This window comes from Ursus arctos, unplaced genomic scaffold, assembly GCF_023065955.2.
Source record: "Ursus arctos isolate Adak ecotype North America unplaced genomic scaffold, UrsArc2.0 scaffold_1, whole genome shotgun sequence".
NCBI classification, from domain to species: Eukaryota; Metazoa; Chordata; class Mammalia; order Carnivora; family Ursidae; genus Ursus; species Ursus arctos.
This window is the reverse complement of record NW_026622763.1, coordinates 4403620-4417652: the sequence shown is the minus strand read 5'-3', so window position 1 is coordinate 4417652 and position 14033 is coordinate 4403620. Positions and strand designations below refer to the sequence as shown.

General features: G+C 37.8%; 1 protein-coding gene and 1 non-coding gene across 10 annotated transcripts in view; one reads left to right on the top strand and one right to left on the bottom strand.

Annotated features, from left to right (window-relative positions):
* The window catches only part of WDR33 (WD repeat domain 33), a 108334-nt gene that overhangs the window by 78858 nt on the left and 15443 nt on the right, over window positions 1–14033 (bottom strand). The window lies entirely within an intron of this gene.
* On the top strand, window positions 9865–9972 carry LOC113263515 (U6 spliceosomal RNA). The gene has a single exon (XR_003319237.1). It is a non-coding gene; the product is annotated as a U6 spliceosomal RNA (small nuclear RNA).

The window sequence follows — 14033 nt, the reverse complement described above, 5'->3', positions numbered from 1 at the left end:
GGACACTTGAATTGTCTATGGTACTTGGCAATTTGAACAAAATTACTACTGACAGTCATGTGTATGCAGTATTTGTGTGAATGTTAAGTGTTCATTTTTCTTGGGTAAATATCTAGGACTGAAACTGTGGGGTCATGTAAGTTTATGTTTAACTTTATGGGAAAATGCCAAAAGATTTCCCAAAGTGGCTGTACCATTTTGCATTACCACTAGCAACATATGAAAGTTCCAGTTACTCTACATCTTCATTAATACCTGATACTGTCAGCTAGGGAGAGAAGGGTTGTTTGTTTTATTTCTTAAGTCATGCTAACAGATATATATAGTAGTATCTCACTGTGGTTTTTGTGTTTAAGATTTTATTTTTTATTTATTCATTTCACAGAGGGAGCACAAGCAGGGAGGGGGCAGAGGGAGAGGGAGAAGCAGAGTCCCCGCTGAGCAGTGAGCCCAACATGGGGCTTGATCCCAGGACCCTGGGATCACAACGTGAGCCGAAGTCAGAAGTTTAACTGACTGAGCCACCCAGGTACACCTAGAAATCTTTATCTAAACCAAAATTGCAAAGATTTTTCTCCTTTGTTCACTTCTGCCAATTGTATTATTTTACATTTAGATCTCTGATCTATTTGAGTTCATTTCCATATTAGGTATACGGGATGGTTTGAAATTCTTTTTTCTCATATGGTGTCTAATTGTTCCAACTACATATGCTGAAAAAGAGTATCTTTTTTCTACTGAATTCCTTTTACACCTTTGCTGAAATCGACTGTTTTTTATGTGGGTCTACCTCAATATCTTGATTTCTGTAACTGTATAGAAAGTCTTAAAATCAGCTAGATTTCAGATCAGATTCTCCAACTATGTTGTTCTTTATCAAAAGTGATCTAGCAATTTGTGTTCCTTTGCCATTTTATAATTTTTAAAAGCAGCTAATTACCTATAAAAAATGTTGCTGAGATTTTGATCTGTATGGACTAATCTGAGGAGAAATTACATTTTAACAATACCCCGTCTTCAAACGACAAACAGGTAATTCTCTGTAATTATTTAGGCCTTCTTTGATTTGCTTCATCCATGTCTTGTAGTTTTAAGGCACCCAGATTCTGCACATGCTTTGTCAGATTTATACTTGGTTTTGCTTCTACTTTAATGGAACAGTGTTTTACTTATTTCCATTCCCAGCTGTTCATTGCTAGTATAAAGAAATACAATTAATTTTTATACACTGTCCATTTATTCTGCAACCTTGTTAAATTCACATGTTGATCCCAGAAGTTTTCTTACAGATTCCTATACAGTTTTCTGCATAGGCAATCATGTGATCTGCAAATACGGGCAATTTCTTTCTTTCTGTTCTAAAAGCTTTCTTTCTTTCTTTCTTTTTTTTAAAGATTTTATTTATTTATTCGACAGAGAGAGAAACAGCCAGCGAGAGAGGGAACACAAGCAGGGGGAGTGGGAGAGGAAGAAGCAGGCTCCCAGCAGAGGAGCCCCATGTGGGGCTCGATCCCAGAACACCAGGATCACGCCCTGAGCCAAAGGCAGACGCTTAATGACTGAGCCACCCAGGCGCCCCTAAAAGCTTTACTTCTTTTTCTTGCCTTATTGCACTGTTCTCAGTCTTAAAGGAGAAAGCATTCAAACTTTCGCTACTAACTATTCTCTTAAGTATGACATTAGCTATAGATCTTTATAGATGCCCTTCATCATGTGAAAGAAAAACCCTTCTATTCCTAGTTTGTAAGAATTTTTATCAAGAAGTATTAAGAGGGATGCCTGGGTGACTCAGCTGGTTAAGCATCTGCCTTCAGCTCAGGTCATGATCCCAGAGCCCTGGGATCAACCCCACGTCAGGCTCTTGGCTCAGTGGGGAGTCTGCTTCTCCCATTCCCTCTGCCTGCCCCCCCAATGCTCCCGAAAGAAAGAAGAAAGAAAGAAAGAAAGAAAGAAAGAAAGAAAGAAAGAAAGAAAGAAAAAGAAAGAATTAAAAATTTTGTCAGGGACACCAGGCTGGTTCAGTCGGTTAAGCAGATGCCTTCGGCTCAGGCCATGATTCTGGGGATCCCAGGATCTCACGGGTCCAGGATGAAGCCCCACATCGGGGCTCCCTGTTCAGGAGGGAGCCTGCTTCTCCCTCTCCTCCCTGCTCGTGCTCTCTCGCTATCTCTGTCTGTCTCTCTCAAATAAATAAAATCTTTAAAAAAAAAAAAAGAATTTTGTCAAATGCTAACTCATCTACATAAATGATCATATGGCTTTTCTTAGTCTATTAATTTGGCGAATTAGCCTGACTTTCAAATGTAGAACACCCCTGTATCCCCAAAATAAATCCCATTTGGTCATGACGTATCATCCTTTTTATATATTGTTGAATTTTAATTACTAACATTTTGTTATGACTTTTACATCTATGCTCATGAAGGATACTGGTGTAGTTTTCTTTTCTTGTAATATCTCTATCTGGTTTTATATCAAGCCTCATATAGTGAGTGGGTGAGTATTCCTTATAATATTTCCTGGAAGAGATTATACAGAATTGGTATTATTTCCTCCTTAAATGTTTGGTAAAATTCACCTGTGAAATCATATGAATGGACCTCAAGTTTCCTCCCCTGGAAGATTTTTAACTATGAATTCAGTTTCTTTAAAAGAAGACTATTCTGGTTACCTATTCCTTCTTGAATGAGGTTTGGTAGTTCGTTCTTCGAAGGAATTGATCAATTTCACTAAAGTTACCACATTTTAGGGCACAGAGTTGTTGATGTATTCTCTTACTCTCATTTTAACATCTATAAGATCTGCAGTGATAGGACCTCTTTCATTACTGATATTGTTAACTTGGGCTCCTCCTTCTCGATCCATGCCCTGACTCTATTTGAACAGTCCGTCACCCTTCCAAATAAAAAATAGGTTCCACAGAAAAACTGAGTATTAACATGACAAAATTTCCTCAAGGGAACTGCCAATATTTCTGTAAGTAGCAAAAGTGCTTTATCCACACTTCCCAATTCATCACACACTATGCATTAGTCCGCTTGGCTTGCCACAATACACTAGCACAGACTGAGAGGCTTAAACAAAAATGTATTTTCTCACAGTTCTGGAGACTGAAAATCTGAGACCAGGGTGCCAGCATAGTCAGGTTCCTGGCTTACGGACACCCACCTTCTTGCTTTGTCCTCATAGGGCAGAAAGAGTCAGCACGTTCTCTGGTATCTCTTCTTATAATGGCGCATCAGGAGGCCCCTATCTTCATTCCCTCATTTAAACCTAATTATCTCCTAAAGCCCAGATCTCCAAATCCCATCATATTAGTGGTTAGGGTTTCAACATATGAATTTTACAAAGACACGATTCAGTCCACAGCATGCTATATTTAAAATAACACATATTCAAGGTAGGTGGGAGGATGGGTGACTTAAGTGATGATGAGCACTGGGTGACGTATGGAATAGTTGAATCACTATATTATACACCTGAAACTAATGTAACACTGTATGTTAACTATACTTGAACTAAAATAAATTAAAACATATGCTCAAGAGTTGACATATAATTAAATTATTTTTAATGCTTCAACAATGACATTTCAAGAGAAATTGGCTTTTTTCTTCTCAACCACCAGTGTGAGGTGGTAGTAAACATAGAATGACTATTAGTACAGTTTGGTACCACTGCCCTGAACCATGCTAAGGAGCCAGCAGTTTTATCCATTACTACTTTCACACTGTAAGTACAAATGCCAACACAGTAAAAGGCCTAATAATATCTTAGTATAATTATGAAAGTAGTTTTGAGGGGTGTCTGGGTGGTTCAGTCATTATAAGCACCCAGTTAGGTTCAGGTCATGATCTCGGGGTCCTGGGATCAAGCCCCAAGTCAGGCTCCAAGCTCAGCAGGAGTCTGCTTGTCCCTTTCCCTCTGCCCACGCCAACCCCCACCACTCATAAACTCTCTCTCAAACAAATAAAATCTTAAAAAAAAAAAGAAAGAAAGAAAAAAGAAAGTAGTTCTGACCTCAGTTTTAAAACTCACCACTGCCATCAGAGTTAAATTCAAATAACTAGCACAGAAAAAATTTTCACAAACAACGAAGTATATTAGCAATTTAAGGTATTATTACAAATTATTCACAAGTGCTATAACCAATACTAAAAACTTGACCTATTCCTAAACTTTCCTAATTCACTTATGAAAATGACAAAAACTATGCTTTCAACTTGATAAATAAAACCTTAGAAGGAAATGGAAAAATCTACAGCATCTAAAAAAGAACAAATTAATAAAACTATCTTGGTTGGCTATCTTGGTTGTGATGAAACAAACAAATGAATTAATAAAGCAGGCCAGTGGTCCTACAAACACACTCATGTTTAGTGTGTATAAAAGCTTATACACTTAACAAAAAAATATACCAGAAACATAACCAGTGATGGTATCATGGGAAGGGAATTTGATGACTTAATGTAAAGATGAGAAGAAATTTAGTCAATACCTTTTAATTTTAGACCACCTATTAAATGTTTTACCGCCCCCAAAATAAATGAAGTTTGTTTCAATGGTAATACTTAATGTTTTGATACATTAAAAACTCAATTTAAAACACTGTAAAATTTCACCCTCTTATTCAACTTGGAAAATAGAAGCCAAAATTCAGTTTTGTTTTTAAGAATGTACTTTTCTATTTCAGCATATATATAACCTTTCTAAAGCAATAACTCCATCTCTTTTAATGAATAGGTATTATTCATTTATAAATGACAAAAATATAAATTCAGTTGCTTATTCTATGTTGGATTAAGATTTTAACCAAAAACCTGGGATAGTTTTAACCGGAAGCTCTGTAAGACTGAAAAACAACATGCCTGCTATCCATATGATAGGTCTCTCCAAATGGAGAATTCAATCCAATACAGTATTTCTGGAGAACTGATGATCAGTTTCACCATTACATTATTTCAAATACACAAACAAGGGGCGTCTGGGTGGCTCAGTCGTTAAGCATCTGCTTTCGGCTCAGGGCATGATCCCAGAGTCCTGGGATCGAGCCCCACATCAGGCTCCTCTGCTGGGAGCCTGCTTCTTCCTCTCCCACTCCCCCTGCCTGTGCTCCCTCTCTCGCTGGCTGTCTCTCTCTCTGGCTGTCTCTCTCTCTGTCAAATAAATAAATAAAATCTTAAAAAAAAAAAAAAAAACACAAGGCAAAAGCCTAACATCTAATCTATCTGGAATACTTTTTTCTTTAAATACTTTTAACCAAAATTAATTTTACCTTTTTTAAGATTTATTTACTTGAGAGCGAGCAAGTGCAGGAGCACGAGTGGGGGATGGGCAGAGGGAGCAGGAGACAAATGGACTCCTTACTAAGCAGGGAGCCTGACACAAGGCTTGATCCCAGGACCTGGAGACCATGACCTGAGCTGAAATCAAGAGTGGACACTCGACTGACTGAACCTCCCACCACGCCCGAAAATTAATTTTAAATGGAAAATACAACTGCCAAAAAAAAGCCGTCCTTTCACATGTGCTTATGCAATACTGAGAGGAAAAGAGGAAAGGGAGACTTATTCTAAATTATGAGACTAAAGAGACATAACTAACCTTGATGGAACCCTGATTTTTTTTTTTTTTAAGATTTTATTTGAGAGAGAGAGAGCACAAGCAGGGGGAGCGAGAGAGGTAGGAGAAGCAGGTTCCCTGCTGAGCAGGGAGTCCAACTGTGGAGCTCGATTCTAGTACCCTGGGATCATGACCTGAGTCGAAGGCAGATGCTTAACTGACTGAGCCACCCAGGTGCCCCGGAACACTGATTTAAAAAAAAAATGTTAAACAAGTGTCAGCAAGGATGTGGAGAAAAGGGATATCTTGTGCACTGCTGGTATGAATGTGAATTGGTGCAGCCACTACGGAAAACACTACAGAGGTTCCTCAAAATATTAAAAATAGAACTACTCTACGATCCAGCAATTCTACTTCTGAGTATTTCTCTGAAGAAGACAAAACTACTAGTTCAAAAAGATATGCACCCCATGTTTACAACCTCCCAAGTGTCCATCAACAGATAAATGGACAAAGAAAGTGTGCGGGGGGGGGGGGGTGAATAAGCAATGCAGTATTATTTAGCCATAAAAAAAGAATGAAATTTTGCCATTTTTGACAACACAGATGGAACTTGAGTGCATTATGCTAAGTGAAATAAGTCAGAGAGAAAAAGAAATACTGTATAGATGAAACTTACATGTGGAATCTAAAAACAAAAACAGCCACATGCATAGACTTAAGAAAACAGATTGGTGGTTGCCAAAGGGTGGGGGGTGGAGGTGGGAGACATGGGTGAAGGGGATCAAGAGGTGAAAAATTCTAGTTATAAAATAAATAAGTCATTGGGATGGAATGGACACTATGGTGACTCTAATCAATAACTCTGTACTGCAGGGCACCTGGGTGGCTCAGTCGGTTAAGCGTCTGCCTTTGGTTCAGATCATGATCCCAGGATTCTGGAATCAAGCCCAAAATTGGGCTCCTTGCTCCTCCCCCTCTGCCTGCTGCTCCCCCTGCTTGTACTCTGTCAAATAAATAAAATCTTTAAAAAAATAATAATACTGGGGCGCCTGGGTGGCACAGCGGTTAAGCGTCTGCCTTCGGCTCAGGGCGTGATCCCGACATTATGGGATTGAGCCCCACATCAGGCTCCTCCGCTATGAGCCTGCTTCTTCCTCTCCCACTCCCCCTGCTTGTGTTCCCTCTCTCGCTGGCTGTCTCTATCTCTGTCGAATAAATAAATAAAATCTTTAAAAATAATAATAATAATAATACTTTATTGCACATTTGAAAGTAGCTAAGAGAGTAGATCTTAAAAGTTCTCATCACAAGGGAAAAAAAAAAACTTTGTGACTATGTAAGATGATAGCTGTTAACTAAATTTGTGGTGATCATTCTGCAAAAATACAAATATCAAATCATTATATTGTACACATGAAATTGATATGTCAAGTATACCTCAATTTTTAAAATACAGTGCAAAAAAAGTTATACAAAATAATTCATTGAATTTATATAGTTCAATTAGGTAAATTGGGTAAATAAAATTAGGCAAATAGAATTTATCTAGCTACATTAAATAAACAGAATAACTATTAATTAATATTACGCAATTATTGCTAATTTTATTTTCTTACTGCTACTATGGTAAAGAAAAATCTCTATTCCTACTGATGATGAACACTGAGGTTTTTATTTTTTCATTTTTTAAAATTTTTATTTATTTTTTATTATTATGTTCAATTAGCCAACATATAGTACATCATTAGTTTCTGATATAGTGCTCAGCGATTCATTAGTTGCATATTAACACCCAGTGCTCATCACAACACGTGCCCTCCTTAATACCCATCACCTGGTTACCTTCTCTGTTCTGGAACTGAAGAGGAACTGAAATCTCTAATGAAGCTGCTGTGTGTATTTGTGAATATTAATAAAAACTGCTTGGATGGTTTACCTTTAAAACACGTCTCATTGCTGCATATTTGAATTGTTTTAAAACATATCCTACTAAAACTCAAATTGTACTGATCATTGTTGTACAGAAAGCTTTAAGTCAAAAGAATCTTTGCTGCTTTAGGGGGAAAAGACACTTCTTCCTGGCTCTATTTTAGTTTTCTTGATTATTAATAAAAGGCTAAATACTGGGGGCGCCTGGGTGGCTGGGTCGGTTAAGCATCTGCCTTCAGCTCAGGTCATGATCCCACAGTCCTGGGATAGAGCCCTGCATGGGGCTCCCTGCTCAGTATCCCTACTGCTTCTCCCTCTCCCCCTACCACTCCCAGGGCCTGTGCATTCTTTCTCAAATAAATAAAATCTTTTAAAAAAATAAAATAAAAATAAAAGGTTAAATATTTTTTTCCATTTTATTAACCACTTTTACTCCCACCTCTATGCACGTTTACATTCTTTTTTCATGTCTTTTGTGTACTGCTTTGCAGAATAAATGTATAGTTAGGTCTTTGTCATTTGCCCCCTATTATGACTAGAATCAGGGGGAAAAGAAATCAGTACACAGTTCAGCTGTTTGGATTTTGAATGAAAAAGCATACTTCTTATATCTCCACAGTTAACAACAACAACAAAAAACAGCACAATAGGAAAAAGAGTTTATGGTTTCCCTTTGCTCAAACTAGAATGGGTCTTCATTCAAAGATTCCCCATTTACAAATTTGCCTACTTGGTAAAATTTATCTGTAGCCCCAAATCTTTGGCATCATTTGTAGACACAAAGAGTGTAAAGAAAAACTTGAAATGACCCAGAGCTCAAGTTCCCAGCTAAGGTCTAACCAGGCAATGCTCTGCCTTCTTATTTCAGCTGTTGTACTGTAAACAAGTGTCCTTTTTGCAATCTATTGAGTGTCATGTTTCTCACATTTTTGTACTTTTTTTTTTTTTTAATTTCACTGCTTAAAATGGTCTCCAAGTGTTTTGCTGAAGTGCTGTCTAGTGTTCTAAGCTCTAGAAGGTAGTGATCTGCCTTATGGAGAAAGAACAGTTACATAAGCTTGGTTCAGACATATGGTGTAACTAGTACTACTGGCCATGAATTCAATGTTAATGGATCAACAATATGCATTAAATAAGGTATCTTTAAACAGAAGCACACATAATATTTTGTCTCTATTGGCTTTATTGCCAATGTCACGAGAGGCTCACAGGAATCCCCTAGGAACAACCACTTAGTATTTGCTAATTCAGTGTCTGCAACATAACAGAATATAACTGCCAGGAATAACGAGAATCAACTGGAGTTGGGAATACTTACACTATTCAACGGGGAAAAGAATAGAACTGGATGGACAGATAGGGCAAGGATGGTCTCATTCTCTTTCTAATCGCCTTCATCTGCAGTGCTCAAGTCACATCTTAGAAGCAAGTTCACGATATACAGCAAAGGGGTGCCTGGATGGCTCAGTCAGTTAAGCATCTGGCTTCAGTTCAGGTCATGATCCTGGGGTCCTGGGATTAAGCCCTATGTCTGGCTCCCTGCTCAGTGGGAAGCCTACTTCTACCTCTCCTTCTGCAGCTCCCCCTGCTTGTGTGTGCTCTCTCTCTCTCAAATAAATAAATAAACAAACAAATAAATAAATAAATAAAACCATTGGGGGGAAAAAAGATATACAGCAAAGTTGTACCACTCTAATACTATTTTAACACCTATTTGCATACCTCCACAGAACACCTAAGTCTTGGGGGTAGGGGGTACAGTATCACTAGAATACAAAGAACAAGAAAGTAGGAAAGCTAACTTGGACTCTATTTAAGGCTCTGATAACATCCTCACCTATGCTGGAGAAATTTTTGACATTTTGATCTCTAAAAGGAAGGAATAAGATTAAGAACCACTAGGGGTACCTGGGTGGCTCAGTCAATTAAGTGTCTGCCTTCAGCTCAAGTCATGATGTCGGAGTCCTGGGATCAAACCCACATCGAGCTCCCTGATCAATAGGGAGCCTGCTTCTCCCTCTTCTTCTGCCCCTCCCCACTGCTCATGTACTCTCGCTCTATCTCAGATAAACAAAATCTTTTTAAAGAACAGATTTCAGCAAACCATTCTATGATTTAATAGAGACCAATGTAGACAAAAAAAATATTGTTTTGCAAAAAGTCTTTCGGTCAAGTTCACAGGCATAAGAAACCAGAGAAATAACTAATAACTTCTACATATCTATAACATGAAATTGTACATAATCACTAAAAATCCTGAAATATTTTAAACAAACTACATGATCCAATGTTAAGTGGAAAAATCAGATTATAAATAATTACAATTACTTTAAAAGAACCATATACTTTTGTGCAAAATCCAAAAACTGGGTGCTTGCTTCAGCAGTACATATACTCAAACTGGAAAAATAACACAGAAGATTAGCATGGTCCCTGCACAAAGATGACATGCAAATTCCTGAAACGTTCCACAAAACCAAACCAAACAAAAAAAGCTCCCCAAAATGGAAAGAAACATATAAGAAAAGTAACAAAGCATGGGAGGTTACAGTAAAATTTGGCTGTCTTCTTTATACCTTCAGTTTTTCCAAGCCATCCATGACAGATATGGATTACTTTTATAAGAAGGTAGGAGTGATGTTTGTCTTTTTAAAATACTCTTCTAAAATCTCTAACTTTGCCAGATACTCTCACAACCATTGTTAGTATATTCCTATACTGATGCTCTAAATTATTTTTGTTAATTTATGCTTATTTATTGTGCTCAATTTATTCAGCAGTCTTTGCACTTCCAAAATATACTATGCATAATCCTAGAAAACATGTATCGCACTGGTAAAAAAGCCACATGTCTATCTTTCTGCCTACACTGCAAATTCCATGTTAAGCAAGGACTGAATGTTTTTATTTTTTCTTAAAGATTTTATTTTGAAGAGAGCGTGCATGCACAGTGGGGGAGGGGCAGAGGGAGAACCAGGCTCCCCTCTGGGATCAGCACCTGAGCCAAAGGCAGACGCTTAACTGAGCCACCCAGGCACTGCAGGACTGAATGTTTTTAATCTCTGTATTTCCAGTGCGTTTCATACAGTCTGGCACATATAAAAATTGTCACAGATATACATTAAAATACATACTAAGAGAAAATCACAATTGGAACACCTAAAAATACTTGCTGTGTACAGGTTCTACCAATGGATGCTAAAATGAGTGGGCAAAAGTTTAAGAACAGTATATTTACATAATTTCAAAGTATCTCCTCCAAGATATTTATTAGTTACAAAGGAAAAAATATTAACTATGCAGTAGAGAGGATCAGCAAAGTATTTGCTCACAGAACAACATTAATTTTTCTGTTTGTATATTACAAGAAATGAGCTAAGAGAATTTTCACCAAATTGAAAGGGTATGTTCCAGATAGTCTAAACTTAAAATACAGAATATGTGTTGCACATACAAAATAAACATTGGGGGGGAGGAGACAATCCTTGAGATACACAAAGAGATAAAGTTCATTCGCCAGAATAACTGTAACGGAGACAATTAACGTTAACAGCCCTCTTAACTATCCATCAAGAGACATGTCGTCTTTATTAAGACTCTTGGACAGAGAAAGCAAATGGTGGTTTCAACTGCTCAACAGGTTGGTAGAGCATAGAGACTTGATCTGCTATTGAAATACATTTGTGAGAATTTTTTTTTTTTTAAGATTTTATTTATTTTAGAGAGAGAGAGAATGAGACAGCACGAGCGGGGTGAACGGCAGAGGGAGAAGCAGATTCTCCACCAAGCAGGGAGCCAACGTGGGGCTTGATTCTGAGTCTCCCGGATCATGACCTGAGCGGAAGGCAGACGCTTAACCAACTGAGCCACCCAGGTCCCCCTGAGAATGTCTTAAAAAGAGAGTGTATGAGGGCACCTGGGGGGCTCTGTTGGTTAAACCTCCGACTCGATTTTGGCTCAGGTCATGATCTCAGAGTTGTGAGAGGAAGCCCCCATGCTGGGCTCCACATAGGGCAAGCAGTCTGCTTGTCTCCCTCTCTCTCTGCCCCTCCCCCCATTAACGTGTGTGCAGTGGCAAGCGCACAAGATCTAAAATAAATCTTAAAAAAAAAAAAAAAAAAAGAGGGGCGCCTGGGTGGCTCAGTGGGTTAAGCATCTGCTTTCGGCTCAGCAGGGAGTCTGCTCCTCCTTCTGCCCCGTCCCCCTGCTTATGCACTCTCTCTCTAATTTTTAAAAATCTTAAAAAAAAAAAAAAAAGATTTTCAAAATTTTTAAAGAAATATATGTACGAAAAATTAAAAACCAGGACGACTGCTCTAAATAAACAAGACCAAGGAAACAACCAAATGGAACACATAAACCTTGATTATTAGGTCCTGGAGTTTGAAAAAAACATCAAAGACCATTTGAACGTAGACCAGATATTACACAGTAATAGGGAATTATGGCAAGTTTTCTTAGATGTGATACTGCACGTTGCTATTGCATGCTGAATGAAGCATTATGTATCATGATGTCTGCAATTACTCTCAAATTGTTAAAAAAAAATATATGTGTATACGTATGTATGAATGCAGAGACAGAATGTTATGGGTTGAATTACATTCCCTCCTCAAAATCCGTACGTTGAAGTCCTAACCCTTAGTACCTTATTGGGGAATAGGGACATTGCAGATGTCATTAGTTAAGATGAAGTCATATGGAATAGGATGAGTCTGTAATTCAAAAGGACTGGTGTCCTCATAAAAAGGAGAAATTTGGACACACATAAAGAATGGAGTTACACTGGCACAAGCTAAGGAACTACCAGAAACTAGGAGAGGGGCCTGGAACAGATCCTTTCCTAACACCGTCAGAGGGAACAAGGCCCTACTGACACCTTGATCTCAGTCACCTGATCTTCAGAACTGTAAAACACTAAGTGACTATTGTTTAAGCCACTCAGTTGTGTTATGGCAGCCCTAGCAAACTAAGAGAAAAACAAAATACTGTAAAATTTTAACAAATGTTGAATCTAGGAGCCAAGTATATGGTATTTATTAACTTCTTCCAAAATGTGTGTATACCTAAAATGTTTAATACCTTAGGTAATGCCTTAGAAATGTGTGAATATTCTGTTTTCCAGTAATCAACCCTTCAGTAGCCATTGATAATATTTATCTGAGTAAAAGGAACTTTATCCATATCCATAAAATAACTTGCTGGGATTCTGACTGGGAGCACACTGAATCTACACATCAAATTGGAAAGAACTGACATCTTGACAATATTGAATGTTCCTGTCCATGGAAACGGAAATATTTTTCCATTTATTTAGGTATTCTTTGATTTCTTTCAAAGAGTTTTACAGGAAACTCCAAAGAGTTTTCCTCATGTAGATCTTGTATACTTTTTTTTAGATGAAACCTAAGTTGTGGGGTTTTTTTGGAGGGGGGGGAGTACTAATATAGATGGCACTGCTTTAATTCCAGACTTGAATTGTTTGTTGCTGGTATATGAGAAGGCAATTGGTTTTTGTGTATTTACCCTGTATTGTGAAACCTTGCTACAATCACTTATTAGTTACAGAAGATTTTTGTTGATTCATGAGATTTTCTACATAGACAACCACATCATCTGTGAACAAAGACAATTTTATTTCTTCCTTCCCAATCTGTATACCTTGTATTTCCTTTTTTTTTGTCTTACTGCATTCTCTAGGACTTCCAGGACAATGTTGAAAAGGAGTGGCAAGCGTGGACATCTCTGCCTTGTTCCTTGTTCTAAATTAGATCTTAGCGTCTAATTTCTCACTATTTTTTTTTAAAGAATTATTTATTTATTTATTTGGGAGAGCAAGAGAACAAGAGAGCATGAGCAGGGGGAGGGGCAGAGAGAGAAAGGGACAAGTAGACTCTCCACTGAGCAGGGAGCCAGACACAGAGCTTAAACCCAGGACTCCAACATCATGACCTGAACGACCTGAGCCACAGTCAGACACTTAAGTGACTGAGCCACCCAGGTACCCCATAATTTCTCACTATTAAGTATGATGTTAGCTGAGGGGGTTTTGCAGATGTGCCATATCAACCTGAGGAAGTCCCCCTCTACGTCTCTTTGCTGAACATTTTTATCATGAATAGATGTTGAATGTTGTCACGTTTTTCTGCATGTCTTAATATAAAGCATGATTTGTTAATCTATTAATATAATGATATAAATTTTCTTCATAAATTCATATGATGTGATGAAGTACATTAGTTCATTTTTGAGTGCTAAACCAGGATTATGTACCGGGAATAAACCCCACTTTGTCATAATGTGTAGAATTCTTTTTATTCACTATTAGATTCAACTGGCTATTCTGTAGAGAATGTCTGCATTTACATTTATGAAAAATACTGATCTATAGTTTTCCTCCTGTATGATTTTTATGTGGTTTTGGTATTAGGGTAATGCTGGCTTCATAGAATGAATTAGGAAATAATCGCTATATGAGGTTTCTAGAGTAGTCAAATTCATTGAGACAGAAAGTAGAATGGTGCTTGTCACGGCTAAGG